Source organism: Budorcas taxicolor, chromosome 5 (assembly GCF_023091745.1).
Source record: "Budorcas taxicolor isolate Tak-1 chromosome 5, Takin1.1, whole genome shotgun sequence".
In the NCBI taxonomy this organism is placed as follows: domain Eukaryota; kingdom Metazoa; phylum Chordata; class Mammalia; order Artiodactyla; family Bovidae; genus Budorcas; species Budorcas taxicolor.
Window position 1 is genome coordinate 639732 of NC_068914.1, and position 22028 is coordinate 661759.

At 45.4% G+C, this 22028-nt stretch overlaps 1 pseudogene; it reads left to right on the forward strand.

Moving 5' to 3' along the window:
• Positions 1 to 20413: 20413 nt before the first annotated feature.
• Positions 20414 to 21372, forward strand: LOC128048669 (S-adenosylmethionine decarboxylase proenzyme 2-like; annotated as a pseudogene).
• The last annotated feature ends 656 nt before the right edge of the window (positions 21373 to 22028 follow it).

Here is a 22028-nt window from a genome sequence, read left to right on the forward strand (position 1 = left end):
TAATTTAAATTTATTGAATTTAGCTTATGGTCCCGAACCTGCTCTCTCATGACGGTTATTCCATGTGACCTTGAAAAGAATGTGCACCTGCTCTTTGTGGGTGGGTTAGTAGTGTCGGTTTTAGATTCTCATGTGAGAGTTACCATATGATACTTGTGTTTCTCCGTCTGACTTAGTTCTCTTTGATTTCTTTCCCCTTTTCAGTAGCTTGATAGTTTTGTCTGGATAACAAAATGATTCTTCTAAATTTTATGCTCCTTTCTCAGTTTTAACTACTGTTTTCAGAGTGACCTCTCTTGCTTTCCAAGTTAGTATATGTTGGGCATTCTTTGTTTATTGATTATCAGTGTTATCAGAAGTCTCATTATCTCATGCAGGTCATGGGTAAGGGGTTTATTCGCGCCAAGGCTGGTTTAGGATCATGAAGACGCGCCGGCGCCTCCTTACTCCGGTGGACGCTGCCTGTGGCTTGGCCCTGCCCCCCAGCTGCTCTGTTTATGGGAGGGGCTCTTGGGAGGGCTCGCCGCCCGTGCAGCTGTCTTCACTGCTGGTTCTCAGAACCCTCCGAATAGGTACTGAAAATCTCGGTATGTTTGCTTGCATTTTGTTTGCTGGCTTTGGTTTTGGTCTTTGGTTGTCAATAGTTACCGGGTATGGGGTTCTTCTTCCGTTTTTCCTAACTTGAGCCCCAGAGCTGCTGATCTCCTAATGGTCCTGTTCACCCGTGTTCCTTATTCGCGTTCATAGAGAATTCCTTATCACTCGGTGTTACTGGCGATATTATTCATGGACTTATTTCCTCACACTTATGTTTGGTCTGTTTAGTTTTAAGGAAGTTGGAAGATTTAAAAAAAACCTATTGGCCTCTGTGGTTAGTCATATCAAAGGAAGTTCATGGCTATAAAAAAATTTTGCCAAATGTTATTCCATACACATCACTATGTGGGTATGCAGCTTCCTCTTTTATACTTGGATTGGTTTTGAAACCTACCCATGATGATACATACATCAAACCTGTATAGACAAAACTTCTTTACTTGCTGTGTGATGTTTTCCCGTTGTATTAGTTCAACACGTTTAATTTACCAACTTTCCTGTTCATTTGCATTTCTGCTCTTTCAAGTATTTCACTATAACAAACAAGACTGAAACAAAAATTCTGATATATTTCTCTGAAATCATGTCTGAGAGTTGCTATAGAATTTATTTATAAAAGATTATCTTCAATCTTTTAAAATTTAAATAATATGAAAAAGTTTTATAAATGAAATATGGTATACAAATGTTAGATACTTTAATCATGTTAGATTCTGTCTTTTTCCTATCTTTTCAAAGCTGTGTTCTGTTTTGATACTCACTCTTTTGGATAGGAAAGACCTGTTTTATTCTGTTTTTAATTGAAGCTTATTAAAGGAAACATCTCCTTTCCCTTTGCAGGTTCCTTGAACCTGCTGCCTTTCCCCTTAATGGCTCAACAGACCATAAAGAAACGCACACATCAGAAAACTTTGTGTGAAAATCCCTGTTAGTAGATTTCTATGATGATCACCCTTGTAGTTTGTTCTAAATCAAATAATCTAAAATGAAAAAGGAGGTGTATACTGAATTCCTTTACAGGGGTTTCCATTAGCTATCCATGTCCTGGAGGTTTCTGATCCAAGCAATTCCATCCAAGCCACTTAGCCTGAACTGAAATAAAGGTTCTTAGTTGCATAATTTTTATCAACAAACAAGTGAGCCTGATTCTTTGGCCTGGAGGCCTGTGCTTTTCATTTGGGTGGATTAATTTAGGAAACTTGAGTTCAATTCCTTGAATTTCCTGTGTATTCTTTTGTGGAGGAAAGCAGTGATCCTAGTATTCTTAGACATAGTCCAGGCAGCTGGGACTACCCCAAAATAGAGCAGGTAAAATTTCTATTTTTACCCAAGTCACTGTTTAACAAGTACATTTATTTGTTCACATATTTGACAGAACTTTATGGGGCGCTTTCTGCGTGACAGCTGATAGGAGCTAAGGATGCCATGATGATGGTGATATTGATTACAGTGGTGGTGTGTATAGGTGTGTTTTCTTAATGGCTGGAGGGTACTTTTCCATGGTATGAAAGCATTGTATTTAGTTTATCAATTTCCCTATTCACTCACATTCAGAGTCTTTCACAATGTTTATTAATTATTCTAGTGACTTTCATATATTGGCTGCTTTCATCTTCACAATAGCCCTATGAGATTGGCAAATTTGCTATTATCCTGGTTTTACACTTGAGGAAATGAAGACAGAGAGTTTAAGTGATTTTCTTTGTAGTGCTAGTAAGTTGTGAACCTGGGATCCCGCCCTAGGCAGTCTGGCTCCAAAGACCAAGAACCTGACTCAGAACTATTCACTGTCCTAAGGGTTCGCAGGCTGGCAGCTTGGCATGTGAGTAAACAGATGACAGTAAAAAGGAGTGAGAAGCAATAGGAGGACATTCACAGCACAGATGCGGCTCAGAGGAGGGGCCGGCGGGGCTCTAGGAAGTTGGAGGAAGTCTATCAAAGGAGATTTACTGTCTTGAAGGATACACAGGCTGAACTGATTCTTCGAGAAGGTCATTTGCACACATTCAGGCGCACAGTGCAGGGTCCTGAATGACAGGGTGGTCCAGTGGAAAAGGCTGCTCCCTGAAGTGAATCCACTGGGGGTCAGAATTTCAGACGTTCAGACCCTCTTCTGGATCTCGGTGGCTTTTGCCGAGTCACTAACTCTCCTGATGTGGTTGTCACTTAACAACTTCACATAGTTGGTTTTAGTCTCGAAGGAAATGATTAATCAGAAGTTCTTTGTAAATGGCTAAGTGCTGCTGCTGCTGCTGCTAAGTCGCTTCAGTCGTGTCCGACTCTGTGTGACCCCATAGACAGCAGCCAACCAGGCTCCCCCGTCGCTGGGATTCTCCAGGCAAGAACACTGGAATGGGGTGCCATATCCTTCTCCAACGCATGAAAGTGAAAAGTCAAAGTGAAGTCGCTCAGTCGTGTCCCACTCCTAGCGACCCCATGGACTGCAGCCCACCAGGCTCCTCTGCCCATGGGATTTTCCAGGCAAGAGTACTGGAGTGGGGTGCCATTGTGTTCCTTAAAAGTGGAAGACAGATTTTATTTTCTTGGGCTCCAAAATCACTGGGGAGGGTGACTTCAGCCATGAAATTAAAGGACCCTTGCTCCCTGAAAGTAAAGCAAGACAAACCTGGACGGCATATTAAAAAGCAGAGACATCACTTTGCTGACAAAGGTCTGTATAGTAAAATCTATGGTTTTCCAGTATTCATGTACAGATGTGAGAGTTGAACCATAAAGAAGGCTGAGTGGCAAAGAATTGATGATTTCGAACTATGGTGCTGGAGAAGACTCTTGAGAGTCCCTTGAACTGCAAGGAGACCAGCCAGTCCATTCTGAAGGAGATCAGCCCTGGATATTCACTGGAAGGGCTCCAGTGTAAGATGTGGCAGTGACATACACTGAGAAGGCTCAGAAACGATGCTTCTTTGAGCAGTGGTGTCCATCAAGGTAATGATGACCTTCATGGCCCACCATGGCTCCCAAGCTCAGCAGGCCACCGCTGTCCGGGTCATCCCTACGTGACCATGCAGTGGATACTTAGGTCTGGAGACAACACAGCTCTGCTTCCTTCTGAAGCTTCTAATGAAAGAATTTTCCCCGCAGCTCCTTTTCGTGTGTCCTTCTCTGAAGCTACTGCAGATGTACACAGTCCCTCTCAGGAAGCTTCACCGTGATGATCGGCTTAAAAAACCTGCTGCCTTTAACTCTGGTAGTCCTAGGTGTCATCTGACAAAAGCTTTAAAGCTTGCTACAGCTGTATAACATATCCCAGATCTGGAGGGTCTGAGTTCCTCACTTGCTTTCTAGAAATTTCCACTTAATTGACCCTATGTCTACTTTCAAGCTACCCACTTAGAGTTTCTATGTCTCTGTCCAAGTGATTTTAGCATCGTTTATGGTTCCAAATTATGTGTTTTGCAATTGGTTTTACCCTGAATGACTAATTCATTTAATGGACACAAATGATTATAAGCCCTCAGTTCTTTGCATCTGCCTTAACAGAAGTCATTGGTCAGTCGGTCGGTTCAGTCACTCAGTCGTGTCCGACTCTTTGCGACCCCATGAATCGCAGCACGCCAGGCCTCCCTGTTCATCACCATCTCCCAGAGTTCATTCAGACTCACGTCCATCAAGTCCGTGATGCCATCCAGCCATCTCATCCTGGGTCGTCCCCTTCTCCTCCTGCCCCCAATCCCTCCCAGCATCAGAGTCTTTTCCAATGAGTCAACTCTTCGCATGAGGTGGCCAAAGTACTGGAGCTTCAGCTTCAGCATCAGTCCTTCCAAAGAAATCCCAGGACTGATCTTCTTCAGAATGGACTGGTTGGATCTCCTTGCAGTCCAAGGACTCTCAAGAGTCTCCTCCAACACCACAGTTCAAAAGCATCAATTCTTCGACACTCAGCCTTCTTCACAGTCCAACTCTCACACCATATATGACCACAGGAAAAACCATAGCCTTGACTAGACGGAACTTAGTCGGCAAAGTAATCTCTCTGCTTTTGAACATGCTATCTAGGTTGTTCATAACTTTCTTCCAAGGAGTAAGCGTCTTTTAATTTCATGGCTGCCATCACCATCTGCAGTGATTTTGGAACCCCCCAAAATAAAGTCTGACACTGTTTCCACTGTTTCCCCATCTATTTCCCATGAAGTGATGGGACTGGATGCCATGATCTTCGTTTTCTGAAAGTTGAGCTTTAGGCCAACTTTTTCGCTCTCCTCTTTCACTTTCATCAAGAGGCTTTTTAGCTCCTCTTCACTTTCTGCCATAAGGGTGGTGTCATCTGCATATCTGAGGTTATTGATATTTCTCCCGGCAATCTTGATTCCAGCTTGTGTTTCTTCCAGCCCAGCGTTTCTCATGATGTACTCTGCATATAAGCTAAGTAAGCAGGGTGACAATATACAGCCTTGACGTACTCCTTTTCCTATTTGGAACCAGTCTGTTATTCCATGTCCAGTTCTAACTGTTGCTTCCTGACCTGCATACAGACTTTTCAAGAGGCAAGTCAGGTGGTCTGATATTCCCATCTCTTTCAGAATTTTCCACAGTTTGTTGTGATCCACACAGTCAAAGGCTTTGGCATAGTCAATAAAGCAGAAATAGATGTTTTTCTGGAACTCTCTTGCTTTTTCCATGATCCAGCGGATGTTGGCAATTGGATCTCTGGTTCCTCTGCCTTTTCTAAAACCAGCTTGAACATCAGTGAGTTCATGGTTCACGTATTGCTGAAGCCTGGCTTGGAGAATTTTGAGCATTACTTTACTAGCATGTGAGATGAGTGCAATTGTGCGGTAGTTTGAGCATTCTTGGCATTGCCTTTCTTTGGAATTGGAATGAAAACTGACCTTTTCCAGTCCTGTGGCCACTGCTGAGTTTTCCAAATTTGCTGGCATGTTGAGTGCAGAACTTTCACAGCATCATCATTCAGGATTTGAAATAGCTCAAGTGGAATTCCATCACCTCCACTAGCTTTGTTCATAGTGATGCTTTCTAAGGCCCACTTGACTTCACTTTCCAAGATGTCTGGTTCTAGATTAGTGATCACATCATCATGACTTTCTGGGTCGTGAAGATCTTTTTTGTACAGTTCTTCCGTGTATTCTTGCCACCTCTTCTTAACATCTTCTGCTTCTGTTAGGTCCATACCATTTCTGTCCTTTATTGAGCCCATCTTTGCATGAAATGTTCCCTTGGTATCTCCAATTCTCTTGAAGAGATCTCTAGTCTTTCCCAATCTGTTGTTTTCCCCTATTTCTTTGCATTGATCACTGAAGAAGGCTTTCTTATCTCTTCTTGCTATTCTCTGGAACTCTGCATTCAGATGCTTATATCTTTCCTTTTCTCCTTTGCTTTTCACTTCTCTTCTTTTCACAGCTATTTGTAAGGCCTCCCCAGACAGCCATTTTGCTTTTTTGCATTTCTTTTCCATGGGGATGGTCTTGATCCCTGTCTCCTGTACAATGTCATGAACCTCCGTCCATAGTTCATCAGGCACTCTATCTATCAGATCTAGGCCCTTAAATCTATTTCTCACTTCCACTGTATAATCATAAGGGGTTTGATTTAGGTCATACCTGAATGGTCTAGCAGTTTTCCCTACTTTCTTTAGTTTGAGTCTGAATTTGGCAATAAGGAGTTCATGATCTGAGCCACAGTCAGCTCCTGGCCTTGACTGTATAGAGCTTCTCCATCTTTGGCTGCATAGAATATAATCAATCTGATTTCGGTGTTGACCATCTGGTGATGTCCATGTGTAGAGTCTTCTCCTGTGTTGTTGGAAGAGGGTGTTTGCTATGACCAGTGCATTTTCTTAGCAAAACTCTATTAGTCTTTGCCCTGCTTCATTCTGAATTCCAAGGCCAAATTTGCCTGTTATCCCAGGTGTTTCTTGACTTCCCACTTTTGCATTCCAGTCCCCTATAATGAAAAGGACATCTTTTTTGGGTGTTAGTTCTAAAAGGTCTTGTAGGTTTTCATAGAACCGTTCAACTTCAGCTTCTTCAGCGTTACTGGTTGGGGCATAGACTTGGATTATCGTGATATTGAATGGTTTGCCTTGGAAATGAACAGAGAACATTCTGTCGTTTTTGAGATTGCATCCAAGTACTGCATTTTGGACTCTTTTGTTGACCATGATGGCTACTCCATTTCTTCTGAGGGATTCCTGCCCACAGTAGTAGATATAATGGTCATCTGAGTTAAATTCACCCATTCCAGTCCATTTTAGTTCGCTGATTCCTAGAATGTCGACGTTCACCCTTGCCATCTCTTGTTTGATCACTTCCAGTTTGCCTTTAGTCACGGACCGGACATTCCAGGTTCCTATGCACTATTGCTCTTTACAGCGTTGGACCTTGCTTCTATCACCAGTCACATGCACAGCTGGGTGTTGTTTTTGCTTTGGCTCCATCCCTTCCTTCTTTCTGGCGTTATTTCTCCTCTGCTCTCCAGCAGCGTGTTGGGCGCCTACTGGCCTGGGGAGTCCCTCTTTTGGTTTCCTGTCATGAACAGTGTGAAAAGGCAACAGAACAGTATGAAAATAGCCGTCACAACTGAAGCCTGAAGCTACCATGTCAATAGTGCGAACCAAGGCGCCGTGGGAGGACGGACAGGCGTTGACGCATAGCAGCGCACTCAGCGGGAGATCAGTCTCAGTGAAGCTCACCTTCTTCTCAGCTTGCGGCGCTCCGGCGGCCCCCTTCTCAGTCACAGCCCGCACTGCCCTCCCCTCCCGCTGTCCTCCGCATTGCTCTGCCTGGCACACAGGCCCCCTTGCCTGTTCCTCCTTCCGGGTCCTTCTCGCACACCTTCGCAAGTGGTCCTTGGGCCTGACTGCTTTGCCTCGGGTGTCCACGGGGTGGCGCACTCACCACCCCGGGTCTTGGTCCAGAAGTCACCTTTTCGAGGTTTTGTCTTTCTGATGTATGTAAAAATGCAACAACTTCCCAGAATCAGGGACGGTGATTCCCTCCTGCTGCCCTAGCTTTTCTCCATAATCGTTTCCCGCGTTGGACATACTCTCTGTTTATTGTATATTCCCCCAACCAGAATGTCCTTTAGAGGACGAGATTTGTATCCAGTTTGTTGTGTCTCTGGCTCCTAAGTGAGTATTTGGTGTGAATCGGTGTGGTGTGAACTACCTTTTAGTAAATGGATGGACATCATATCCTCTTGTTCAATTAAGAGTTTCATCTGAAGGCCTTCTTCCTTTCATAATATCTCTTCAAGTAAAAATAAATAGCTCTAACGGAATAGAACACAAAAATTCCACTTTCTACAGAGACATTTTCAAACTGCTTTCTGCTTTTGTTTGAAAAACATTTTTTTCTGGCAGTAAAAGTAAAACGTTGTGAGAAATTTACAAAGGTACGACCAATTTAAATGACAAATAATCCCAGAGAGTTAACTACATTTTGATGTATTTCCTTCCAGACTTTTACATAAGCACATACATGTCCACGCACACTTTTCAAAAGAATACATAATTTATGTGTTTGCATATATATGTAGTTGAGGTTATCCTGTTCAGTCTTATCATATACCGTGCCAGGAGCATAAGATGTGCCATTGTTTATCTAAAACATTTATGTTCAGAGGTATCTTAATATTGGCCACCAGCTGCAAAGAGCCGACTCATTAGAAAAGACCCTGATGCTGGGAAAGATTGAAGGCAGGAGGAGAAGGGGACGACAGAGGACGAGATGGTTGGATGGCATCACTGCCTCAATGGACATGAATCTGAGCAAGCTCCGGGAGATGGTGAAGCACAGGGAAGCCTGGCGCGCTGCAGTCCGTGTGGTCACAGAAGCAGGACGCGACTGAGCGTCAGCGTCTTAATATCGTGTCCTATGTGCTATCATATCAATCTGCTTGATTTGTCTGCTGTTGTGGACGTTAAGAAATACGTTTTCATTTCTATTTGAGTGAGAATTTCATCCCTACCATCTATTTAGTTTGTTTATCTTTAACACCTCTTTTTTCTATTCCAGTTCTTCTGGTTTGTTTTGCTCATATAGTTAATCTGTGGCCTTCTCCACCGTTTAGTCTTTCGTCCTTGTGATTTTTGAAGGCCACTTTCTCTAAGTGGGTTAGTGTCATGGTGTGTCTGCCTTTAATTCCTTAACTTTCTCTACGTCTTACCTTTTTTGTATTTCCTAAATTACCTCCTCTTTACACGACGTATTTTACAGGATCTTTACTGTGGTCATTTGGGCAACGGCAGTCTGAGTCATCATCTGCAGTCGCTTCCTCTCCTCGCCACTCACAGCTCCATCCTGGCTTTCTGGGAAACCCCTTCTTTTAAGGAAAGTCCTCAGGACATTGGTGGCTCTCTCTGATGACTGGGTGAGACTCAATGCCTTCTGGCCACCTGTTCCTGAGGAGAGGAATATTCTGAATTCTGTCTTCTACATGCCCAGACTCTGCCCTGGGGGGTGCAAGAATGTCACCCTCTTACCCAGTTCAGTGTGAGGGGCCAAGAGAGGGAAACCACACTGTCCTGGGGAGGCTGCTTTGCGGAGCGTTTGTAGCCGGAACGCTGGCAACCTTTCTCCCTCAACCTCTGTCTCTGTACTTTTAAGTTTGCTACTGATTTCTTTTTGAGGCATGGTAATAATTTTAATGGCTGGGGAGGCCTTACAAACAGCTGTTAAAAGAAGAGAAGAGAAAAGCAAAGGAGAAAAGGAAAGAAATAACCATCTGAATGCAGAGTTCCAAAGAATAGCAAGGAGAGATAAGAAAGCCTTCCTCAGCAATCAATGCAAAGAAATAGGGGAAAACAATAGAATGGGAAAGACTAGAGATCTATTCAAGAAAATCAGAGAAACCAAGGAAACATTTCATGCAAAGATGGGCTCGATAAAGGACAGAAATGTTATGGACCTAACAGAAGCAGAAGATATTAAGAAGAGGTGGCAAGAATACACAGAAGAACGGTACAAAAAAGATCTTCACGACCAAGATAATCTCAATGGTGTGATCACTCATCTAGAGCCAGACATCCTAGAATGTGAAGTCAAGTGGGCCTTAGGAAGCATCACTATGAACAAAGCTAGTGGACGTGATGGAATTCCAGGTGAGCTGTTTCAAATCCTGAAAGATGATGCTGTGACAGTGCTGCACTCAATATGCCAGCAAATTTGGAAAACTCAGCAGTGGCCACAGGATTGGAAAAGGTCAGTTTTCATTCCAATCCCAAAGAAAGGCAATGCCAAGAATGCTCAAACTACCACACAATTGCACTCATCTCACATGCTAGTAAAGTAATGCTCAAAATTCTCCAAGCCAGGCTTCAGCAATACGTGAACCGTGAACTTCCTGATGTTCAAGCTGGTTTTAGAAAAGGCAGAGGAACCAGAGATCAAATTGCCACCATCCACTGGATCATGGAAAAAGCAAGAGAGTTCCAGAAAAACATCTATTTCTGCTTTATTGACTATGCCAAAGCCTTTGACTGTGTGGATCACAATAATCTGTTGAAAATTCTGAGAGAGATGGGAATACCAGATCACCTGACCTGCCTCTTGAGAAACCTATATGTGGGTCAGGAAGCAACAGTTAGAACTGGACACAGAACAACAGACTGGTTCCAAATAGGAAAAGGGGTACGTCAAGGCTGTATATTGTCACCCTGCTTATTTAACTTGTATGCAGAGTACATCATGAGAAATGCTGGGCTGGAAGAAGCACAAGGTGGAATCAAGATTGCCAGGAGAAATATCAATCACCTCAGATATGCAGATGACATCACCCTTATGGCAGAAAGTGAAGAGGAACTAAAAAGCCTCTTGATGAAAGTGAAAGAGGAGAGTGATAATGTTGGCTTAAAGCTCAACTTTCAGAAAACGAAGATCATGGCATCCAGTCCCATCACTTCATGGGAAATAGATGGGGAAACAGTGGTGACAGTGTCAGACTTTATTATTTTGGGCTCCAAAATCACGGCAGATGGTGACTGCAGCCATGAAATTAAAAGATGCTTCGTCCTTGAAAGGAAAGTTATGACCAACCTAGATAGCATATTCAAAAGCAGAGACATTATTTTGCCAACAAAAGTCCATCTAGTCAAGGCTATGGTTTTTCCTGTGGTCATGTATGGATGTGAGAGTTGGACTGTGAAGAAAGCTGAGCACCGAAGAACTGCTGCTTTTGAACTGTGGTGGTGGAGAAGACTCTGGAGAGTCCCTTGGACCACAGGGAGATCCAACCAGTCCATTCCAAAGGAGATCAGTCCTGGGATTTCTTTGGAAGGAATGATGCTAAAGCTGAAACTCCAGTACTTTGGCCACCTCATGCGAAGAGTTGACTCATTGGAAAAGACTCTGATGCTGGGAGGGATTGGGGGCAGAAGGAAAAGGGGACGACAGAGGATGAGATGGCTGGATGGCATCACTGACTCGATGGACGTGAGTTTGAGTGAACTCCAGGAGTTGGTGCTGGACAAGGAGGCCTGGCGTGCTGCGATTCATGGGGTTGCAAAGAGTCGGACACGACTGAGCAACTGAACTGAACTGAAGTGAATAATTTTAAGTCCCCTCTGTCCCTAGATCAGATCCAAGCAAGTGCTGACTGAAGCTGGGGTTATTCCCACAGACCTCAGTGCCAGAGATCTGAGATCCTTTTGCATGAAACACATCTTTGTTAAAGAAGAGGACTGTTTCTTAACAGTGTGGAGAGGGGGCTTCCCTGGTGGCTCAGTGGTAAAGCATGCACCTGCAGGAGGTGGATTCCGTCCGTGGTCTGGGAAGATCCCGCCTGCCGCAGAGCAGCTAAGCCTGCGTACCACCAGTACTGAGCCTGTGTTTTCAGCCCGGGAGCCACAGCTATTGAGCTGTTGCACCACAGCTGCTAAAGCCCGCGTGCCCTGGAGCTTGTGCTGCACAGCAAGGGAAGCCACCGCTGCAAGAAGTGCCCACCACAGCCAGAGGCAAAGCCATGCAGCAACAAAGACCCAGCATAGCCGAAATAAGCAAGTAAACGAATAGATAAAGCTCAATGAGAAGTGTGAGGCGGCTGTCAGTGGGCTGCTGTCTCTGGCATCTCAAGGGTAACGGAAGATGAGCGTGCCTGTGGGGTGTCCACAGTCTTAGCTCCCTGCGTTGCACGAGCGCTCCTCCCATTGGCTCCTCTCTCTGCTCTGTCCGGGCCAGGAGGTGTGGCTGCTCTTGTGTGACCATTTTCTCTTCTCTCTGTGCCGGCAGCTTGGGTCTCTGGCTGACGCCGCCACCGCTCACCCTCGTGGCCTTCTGGGCTGTCCACGCGAGTCTCCCGTGGTGCCAGTTCACATGATAGGCACCTCCCTGTAGGTGCCCGGGAAGCCTGCTGCACAACGATCCCCAGAAATGTGCTCGATACATTCCTCTTTCCCAGAAACGCTGGCCGGGAAGACTTCCCGTCGTCGGGACACAGAACCCAAGTGGAGCTGGGGCCCCCCAGGTCCCCAGATCCAGTGGGACAGAGCCAGCGGCGGGTTCTGCTTCTCGGTGTACACATCACAGAGCATACTCCAGTTGTCTCATTAGATAAACTCTCCAAGATAAAGCGTCCGGAATCTTGGCAAGAGACATGGATTTTGGAAAACACATTTCCTCAAATTTAAAGTTTTAAGCCTTCTTTTCTCTCCAGCTTTGTGGAAGAAAATACCTTTGGCAAAGGCCAGGTGGGCTGGCACCTGTGCCTGCTCAGCCTCAGGGAGAACTGGCTCCTGCAGTAAGAACCTGCTTCTTCCAGATCTGATTAGAAGTCGCACTGATTGTACGATCTGCAGTCAAACATAACACCCTCTGGCCAGTGTGCATTCTAACCACTTGGCTGTTTGGTCCCAATCCTACTTTAACTGTGAATCTCTGTGCTGGGTGGTTATCTGAGAAGACCTATCTCGTGTGGACTGGCAGGGTCTTCCTGGAGCCCGTGGGTCACCCCTCCAGGGGCTGTTTAGTCATAGTTGGGGTTGAGGTTGATTTCAAAGACTTGCTACAGTTTCTAAGTGAAATTTATTGCCGTAACATCACTCTCATTCATTTGACCTCTGATGTGCTTTCTTGAGCAGGAGGGAAGGGTCAGAGTGCTTCAGTGTGTGCCAGGAAGACTGCCTTTATCCTCGGGCACCCTCAGAGGGCACTGGCTCGTTGGCCCAGAGTGAGCGCTACACACGTGCCAGGGCTCCAAACACCCAGATCCCGCCTGTCTTACATCTTGTACACAGCAAACCCACATGCAATTATGTGATGAGGAAGCCAAGTGCCTCTTCCATGCTGTTAAATAGCCTTTGCAACTTGAACTGTGAGAAATTCACCAGCTGGGGACCAAGGCCAAGTGGTTTTCTCGCTGTCAGTTTGCTCTGTGATGGGATTAGGTGTGCATTACAAATCTCACACCTCTTACAATCCCAGCCATCTGGGATGAGGGCTATACAGGTAGCTATTTAATTTCTAGACTGTATATAGTATGGCCATAATATGAAATCTTACTGAGACTATTTAAAAGCATGCTTTTGGAGCTATTTTAAGACATGAGAGGATGTTTATGGTGATACTAAGTTTTAAAAAATGGTAGGATTAAAACTTCCTATTTTGTATGATATCAGCTTTGTTATTTGTGTACATGTCCATGCTAAAATGCTATAGGTGATATCTTTGAGTGAATCCATTATAGGTACTTTCTAATCTTTTTTCATATGTGTACAATGTGTGTGAATTATTTTTATAATAAGAAAAGACATGCTATTGAAATAACATAAGATTTTAAAACCCTTTATTTTTTAAAATAAAAAATAGGCATAGAATGATATAATGAACCCCCATTCATGGACCATCATTCAGCTTCAAAAATTACCAGTGACTGGCTATTTTTGTTTCACTGATACTCTCATCTACTCACCCTGCTCATTTTATTATTTTTTAATTAATAGACTTAATTTTTTTAGAATTGTTTTAGGTTCATAAAAAGTTAAGCAGAAAATTATGTAGAGTTCCCACATCTCCTTCCTACCCAGTGTCTCCCATTATTAACATCTTGCATTAGTGTGGTTGGTACATTTGTTACAGTTGATGAAACAACATGGAGAAGTTACTACCTGAAGTCTATAGCTTGTATTAGGGTTAACTCTATGAGCATAACTTCTTCTTACACAATTTATAGAGTCAGTTATTCCCAAGACCATAAACGTCTGGGCCAAATCTACTATTTGAAGTTTCTAAACTGCCTTCTAATTATTTAGTCCAGGAACCAGTGAAGTGATGAAAAAGTCCTTGGAACCAACTGAAAATTATAAAGTTGAGAAAACAGAAAGTGAAAGTGAAGTCGCTCAGTCTTGTCGGACTCTGTGACCCCATGGACAGTAGCCTACCAGGCTCCATGATCCACAGGATTTTCCAGGCAAGAATACTGGAGTGGTCTGCCATTTCCTTCTCCAGGGGATCTTCCCAACCCAAGGATCGAACCCACATCTCCTGCATTGCAGACAGACGCTTTACCATCTGAGCCACTCTGAAAATTATGAAGTTGAGAAAACAGAAGACCATACTGGAAATCACTGAGCGGAGTGGGCTTGTGCTCAGGCGTGTGTGCCTCTTTCCGATCCCATGGACACTGTAGTCCACCAGGCTCTTCTGTCTGTGGAATTTGGTGCCTAAAAGCAACCTTGGTGCAAGTCATCTTTGCCTATAGTGTGGGCAGAGCTGTGGGCTGGGGAAGAGCTGCGTCCTGCCCTGATCAGTGTGGGCCTGGAGGGCACTGGACTGGCTCTTCAGGGAGCAGTGACTTATTGAAGCACTGTTGTCAAGGAGGCAGGAGTGGGAAGGAGCCCATAAAGTTTCCACTAGCCTAACTAAAGTTAGAACCTACAAGAGAAGTAAAAAAATTAAAAGAAATGCTTGTGGCAGCTGAATTAAATAGAGGATTTCTCAGCGGTGGAATGCAGGTGGGGAGTGTGACCAGCCATAACCTCGCAGCTGCCCTCAGCTCTTTCCAGAAACCTACCAGACACTAGTTGGTCAAATCCTCCTGTGCTGGGGCCCAGGTAAGGGGTTGAGCAGCAGACATCATTTCCCCTAGGACCTGTGCAACAAGTCAAGAGTTTAATGCCTCATCCTCCCAACCAAGCATTATTAGACTTTGGGATCAATAGGTGTTGACTCAGACCCAAAATCTGTCATGCCAGTTGGTGTAGAGACCACTTTGACTGCTTGATATTCAGCAATACCACCGACTGGCTTTTATTCAGACCCAGGCATGCTGGCGCTGGGCTGGGCCGCAGAGCTAGTGGGAACAAAACAGACCGCGTCTGAGCCTCAGGGCGCTGGCCTCTCTCCGTGGACACTGAGGCTCATAAGGGCACCGTGGCCTGCTCCTCCTTTGTTTAATTTTTCTCCTGGGACGCAACCTGCCTTCACCACACCTGATGTGTAACCAGAGGGGGCAAATCCTTCCATAGACACGTGTAGTCTGGGTTTCCTGACAGTACATCAGGCCTGAAACCAGAGTCTAAGTGTCCAATTACCGAAGACTCTGCTTATTGTGATGGTGCGATCCACCCCATCCTGAGCGGCTGCAGTTACAGAAAGAGCCTGCTGACTGCTCTTTCCAAAACCAGTCACTTCTCACCCAGGAGAAGTGCATACCTGCATCCCTTTCCAGGAGAAGCACCAAACTCTCAACTCAGGACCACCTTGACTTCTCAAGATAATTTTCAAGTTAATCTGACAAACCTACATATAAAAGCAGCTAGTAAACTTTAAAAGAGAAAACTAGAAGGGACTAGGTCTACACTATTTAAAGATATATTTATGTTTCTGCAAAAAATGTTACCTGGTGAGAGTTCTAGATACAGCCTTACCACCTTTACCATAAAGAAACACAAAAATTGGATACTGTCAGATTTTCATAGAGAATCTTGCTGTAAGGTATTACACTAGGTACTTCCAACAGCGCGAGGGTTGGCAGCGTAACTGGCCCTGCTTCACAGAGTGGGACATCGAGCCCCTTGGGACGTATGTGCCTGGCATATATTACCAGTCAGGAAGGGGCAAGACGGGCTTCCCTCGTGGCTCAGTGGTAAAGAATCCACCTGCAGTGAGACTCAGGAGACACAGGTTCGCTCCCTGGGGTGGGTAGATCCCCTGGAGAAGGAAGTGGCAACCCATTCCAGTATTCTTGCCAGGGGATGCCACCGAACACACATACGAGGGGCGAGATGGGTGTTTCCCCAGCCTTCCCTCCACCCCAGATTAGTGGTTCAAACACTGCCAGTCGTGAACACAACAGTAGAAAATGTTCCTCTTCCAACTTGTCAAGTCACCCTGGTTATTGATATGAGTTATTCTCAGATATACAGTTTACTTAGCAATACAAATAAAATTTTAAAAATATACACCCTAAAATTAAGAATAAGAAACCAATACAACATTAAAGTGTTACTATACTGAACAAAACTTAGCCAACTGGGAGAGCACTTTGGAAATCACTAGAGAAATTTTGCCCGTTATTTGAAAATAACACAAAACTTTGGTTGGGACAGCATTACATTCAGTAAATTTTCATACTCAAATAGCATGTAAATTTCTGTTTCACCAATTCTGCTTTATCATAAATTATGTGAGAACGTATTTTAATGTGTTTTGCTTTAGTTAAAGAAGGAATGGCCGTGATCTTTCGATCTTGTTCGCCTCCTAGGTGGAAAACTGTCACGAGGAGCAGTTCCACAGGCAGACCGGGAAGCCCGCAGCCTTTCAGAAAGAGCACCGGAGGCCTGGAGCGCCGCTGGCAGGCGCCTGCACTGAGGCAGCTCTGTCTGCATCTCTGCACCTTCCCTTTGCAGTTCATGACTCGGCACCATATCCTTTGAAAACTTGCTCTGATTTCAGGAAGAAGTATTCTATGCTGCAGTCTCCGTTGAGCCTCAGACACGGGCCAGAAGATTGCTTTCTAAGTGGTCAGGTGAGGCTGCCGGGTACTTTCAGATCACCAGTGCAGTACCAGGAGCCTAGAAGCGTCACAGCTGCCGGCAAATTTGGTGTTCCTTCTAGATGCCCCTGGAGAAGGAAACGGCGACGCCCTCCAGTACTCTTGCTTGGAAAATTCCATGGATGGAGGAGCCTGGAAGGCTACAGTCCATGGGGCTGCAAAGAGTCAGACACGACTGAACGACTTCACTCTCTCTCTTGACTCTAGATGCCCGAAGCCTAGGGGTGGGGTCACGGGCAGGGATGCTGACTGGAAACCATTTCTTCCTGACTGTGGACATTTCGGTCTTTCTGCACTCCACATTTCTCTACGTCGGTCTGGTTTTTGAGCTTGGCCTATTTTACTTCCATGCAAATATTTTCCTACAGTCCACCATCTCACTGCTGAGAAACTCAGCTCTAATCCCACCCCCCCCAGGAGCTTTTCCAGGTCTTATCAGTCACCACCCCCTCCCTGCAGATGCCCATGAGTTTCTGTTCACATCCTGGTGGGCCTTGTGTCCTGTACTTGCTTTCTCACCAGACTGCTGAGCTCTTAGAAGGAAGGCATCGTTCTTATCCATCTCTGACTTCCTCCTCCCCACCCCAGCCTCTAGTTTTGGCACAGTGTATGGACCTTGAAGGAGCTTCATTGTGCTTGAACAGAAGTAAAGGACATTTGAGGTTTTCTCTATTATGTGGTTGATGTTTTCTCTGTCCCATAAATAAGTGGAAATTGGCTTGGGATCTCTGGAGTGGTCCGTGGCCCTGGTAAAATCCAAAGGGGAGAGAACCTTGGTTAAAAGAAGAAATGGAGAAAGATCAACTTCTAATTTTCTTTGACTAAGGTCAGATTATTACTTCTCTGAATTGCTCCAACTTGCTGAAATGGAAACTTCCTTTAATTTGGAATAGATAAGAGTAATTTTGGGCAGATAAGATAAGAGCTCTGGGAAGCTATCATTGCTCACTGGTTTGACAGAGATACTGCTACAAAATGATTATGCAAGATTTTTTTCTGTCTATTTTGAACTATTTTTTAAAAATCTAGGTTATTGATTTAAAAACAATAGATCAAGACTTCCGTCTGGCACTATTGGAACCCAGAGTGAGTAAAGGGGGCCTCTGGTGTTCCAGAGAGCCTAGTATTTAGTAGATTTAATGGCTCACCATCTCTTTGGATTCACCTGTCATTACTTGATTACTTGATGGAAATATTGGAGAGAATGAAGCTGTAAACTAGGATGAAGACCTTGTAAAGCAGTCGAAGACCTATGCACCCTCAATATCCTTCTGAAACATTTAAAGAGGACTGTGTGTTTCACAGCAGCTCCTCATGTTCCTGAGACAGGCCTTATCATTGCTCTGACCCTGGGGAGGCATCGGGATATCCTGTGGTTCCCATGAAAGGCCAAACACAACCTGTCCTGGAGAGTCTATGCTGTGCTAGGGACTGTTGAGTTTTGGGATGCAGACACATAGGAGCTGAGGACATAGGGACACTTAGGAGCAAAACGAAGGCATAGGCAGATTCCTGCGCCGTTTCCCCTCTGCTTCAGGGCACACTCCAGCCCCTAGAGTGTGCCATCACAGCCTGTCTCCTCACCCAGGGGAAGGGTGGGCGACCTCTACTGTCTGCCTGATCTTCCTTCTTCTCACCGCTTGCTCTCCATCATCCCTCATCCCTCTCAACACGCACAGCACTGTGCCCCGACTCCCTCCTTTATTTTGGAGGTGCTCACTTGGGGAATCAAAAGGAGAGGGAGTGACTGTGGATGAGACATGGGGCAGAAAGTCTCCAAAGACGAAGATATCTTTGAGGTCATAAAGGAGGTCTACTCCTCACAGGTAAGGACTCCCAACTAGCTGATTGTGCAATGCCACAATCAGACAGGAGCAGGAATTCTGTTGCTTCCCATCCACTGTGCATGGGCGAGTTTGAACAAGGTATAACAAGGTTTCACCAGGTCATGTTCAGTTGTATAATGTTGGTATTGTGTTTAGGAATGGAGAAGGCAACAGCACCCCACTCCAGCACTCTTGCCTGGAAAATCCCATGGACGGAGGAGCCTGGTAGGCTGCAATCCATGGGGTCGCTAGGAGTCGGACACAACTGAGCGACTTCACTTTCACTTTTCACTTTCGTGCACTGGAAAAGGAAATGGCAACCCACTCCAGTGTTCTTGCCTGGAGAATCCCAGGGACGGGGAAGCCTGGTGAGCTGCCGTCTCTGGGGTCGCACAGAGTCGGACACGACTGAGGTGACTTAGCAGCAGAGGTGTGTTTAGGAATAGGACTGCTTTATGCTCTGGTGGTGAGGGAGGCTGAACTGGGAATGAGGTCCAGTGCAAAATCTTTGTGTGACCTTAGATGTGTTATTGAACTCAAGTCTGTGTGCCCAACACCCAGCAAGACCAAATAATACCAAAATGTCAGAGTTTGAAGCAGAGAAAATTTTATTGCAGGGCCATGCAAGGAAATGGGTGGCTCATGCAGTTTCATAAGAAAGGCGAGGAAGAGATGTGGTTAGCTGTTGCAAACTTCTTGGTGTCAGATCCTCTGTTTTTTGAGGTCAGGTCATGATATTCCTGTAAACTTCACTGAAACAAATGTTATTCTCAGTTCTGGTAAGAAACGACAAGTCCCAAGGCTTGACTTTCACCCTCTGAGGTCCAGGCCTTGGCTAAGGGAGGGAGGTGCCCGTGCGGGACGGTTAGCCTGCCTGGGAGGGTTGGTCCAGCACCCAGTCTGGGGCCTCCCACCCATGCTAAGCCCGGCCAAAGAGTCAGATCTTAGGTGGGGGTGCCTGCAGGGTGAGATCCCACAGACCGCACCCAGCCGTCATAACTGAGGGAGCCAGGCACCCAGGACCCAGCCGGCCCTTAGGTTTTTCGTTTCAACTGGAGAGAATCACTTGTACAGGACCAACAGAAGCACATGTTGCTGCAAATACCGATCAGGTGAATTCCTAGCTCACAACAATGGCCCTTTTCGGAGAATGGCCCCAGCCTCAGAGGGGACCTGACGGAATGAGGTGCAGTGTCCTTGCAGCTTAGCCCTGACCTCTGGTCACCTCCTAGGGGTAGCCCGCTGACCTAAGCTGGACCAGTTTTTGAAACTTGAGCAGAGAGACTGACACTGGTTGAGGCTGTTCTTTTAATGGCAGTGTGCATATAGTCCAGTTGCTGAGACCTTCACGGATGGAACCCATGGAGACTGCCCTGGCCGTTAGGTCACAGAAGTGGGGCTGGTGGGGGGTGCTCACCACTGCTAAAAGTCCTGGGCCTGGCCCGGGGGCAGCTGTGGCCAGACACAGCCAGCTCTGTGTTCAGCTCTGCAGGACGCAGCCCTCGGCCTGACCCGGGCCCCAGGGCATCAGGCGGCCCCACGGCCCCAGGGCCTGAAGGGCCCTGCGAGAAGCTGCAATCCACCTCTCACCACACTCTGCTGGGGGAACCACTGCGAGCCTGACTGTTGGCTGCTGCGCTCGGTGTCTCGCGATAAGTGTCTGGCACTCACGGTCGTCACTAAGGGCTGCACCCAACCCACCCCCATCACGTGCGGGTCACGTGCTAGCTGCCAGCTCTCCCCCCTCAGACGGCAAACAGGGGACACTGAGACACGGAACTGTGTGTGCCTCTGTTTCCAACAAACTGGTGATCTTTCGTCTCTCTCTGCCCTCAAAAGAAGAAAAGCAAGTCCAGGTAAATTTTACTAATTCTTTTCTTAAAAAAGAGTCAATATAAAATTAAAGCAATAGAGGAGACTGAATGCGGGTAACACGGTTGAAGTAATTGGTGGCACTCACAGCAAGGAGAGAAAGGATTTAGTTGATTTTCTGTGACTATTGGTTGTTTGCTAGTCTTATGGTGATGGAAGTTGCACATTTTTTTTAATAGGATCCAAGAAGCTGCCGGACTTTTGGTTCTCTCAGCGGCAACTTGTCACAAACCAAGGATCTGATGAATCTTCAAATCACCCCATGATTCCAGTGGGATATATTTTTGAAAGATGTTTAGTGGTTCGTCATGAGTGTGGCAAAAACTGAAACTTACATATTCAGTGAGAATAGCATGTTTGTCTCCAAGAGACAAAGATGTGTGGTACCACCTTCTGCTGAAAGCACTGGTTTCCCTGTTGAGCCTTGCTCAGAAGTATAGTGATTTTGACTCAGTTCAAATTTCTTTTATTTTCGGAAGAATTTAATGGCGCCACCTCATCAAGGGAACCCACACTGGAATTCACAGGAAGAAATAGTTTCTTAATGTAGTTTTCCGAAATGCAGCAGTGTATTGTATATGACGGATGAGTTCTGAGAGTTCATACTGGTATACTCTGGATTTCCCAGAGACTTGGGTAATCAGTCAGCTGGATCAAATCCAGGAAATACTGATGAGTGAGCTTGACCCAGAAGTTATGGACCAATTTTACGTAAAAGATGGTGCTACTGCAAGGATATCATTTGTGAAAGCAGAGTTTGTGCTAAGCTCTGTCGCTGATATCACACTGTTCAGTCCTTGTGGGGACTCAGTGAGTGGCATGAAGTCAGAGGCAACTTACTGGACTGCTCATGCCATTCCCATAACCAGAATTTTCTCATAGTAGCTTTGAAATAAACTTTAGCTAGAACCCTTATAATGACCCGTTTAGGAAAGTTGTGAGTTTTTAAGCCAGGAAAATTTTTGACCACCTGGTTTGTAAATCAGATTTTTAAATGTCCCACACTGCTTTCCTTGCCCCAGAAGACTGAAGTTTTAAATACCTTGATTGACAGAGGAGTTCTATATTTAGTGATTACAATTTTATTTTTACCAATTTGGCTAAGAAATGATAGTAACAGAAGAACTGATTTAGAAAAATGAAGAAAAATACAAAACACATATAGAAGGAAATGATGGCTCCTTTCTATATATTGCCATTTCCTTCTCCAATGTGTGAAAGTGAAAAGTGAAAGTGAAGTCGCTCAGTCGTGTCTGACTCTTAGTGACCTCATGGACTGCAGCCTACCAGGGTCCTCCGTCCATGGGATTTCCCAGGCAAGAGTACTGGAGTGGGTGCCATTGCCTTCTCCAATATTGGTACTGAGGTCCGTGCTTTCCATAACCCCCACCTCGAGATGCAGAAAGCCCTGGATGTGATGAGTCTAATCATGTTAGACTGTGTGTATTTTTATCCTGGGGAGTTGGATGTCTAGCCTGAATGCTCTCTGTGTGTTTAGATATCCTAACCACTTCTGCTGCTAACTGAAGTGCTTGTAGAAACAGCACTTTATGGAACTTTATAACAGAATGAAAGCAATTCAGTTTGGTTTCAGCACAGTGTAATATTTCTCCAGGAACTGTCCGAATCCCCATAGACCAAGATTTTGTTGTCATTAGGTGTTGGCCCCAACCTAACCGCCTGGGGCTGGCCTATTCAATTGCTGTCGGGATTTTACATTCTGCTTGCTGCTACTTCCTAGAATATATTCTTTGCTAAAAGTATTGA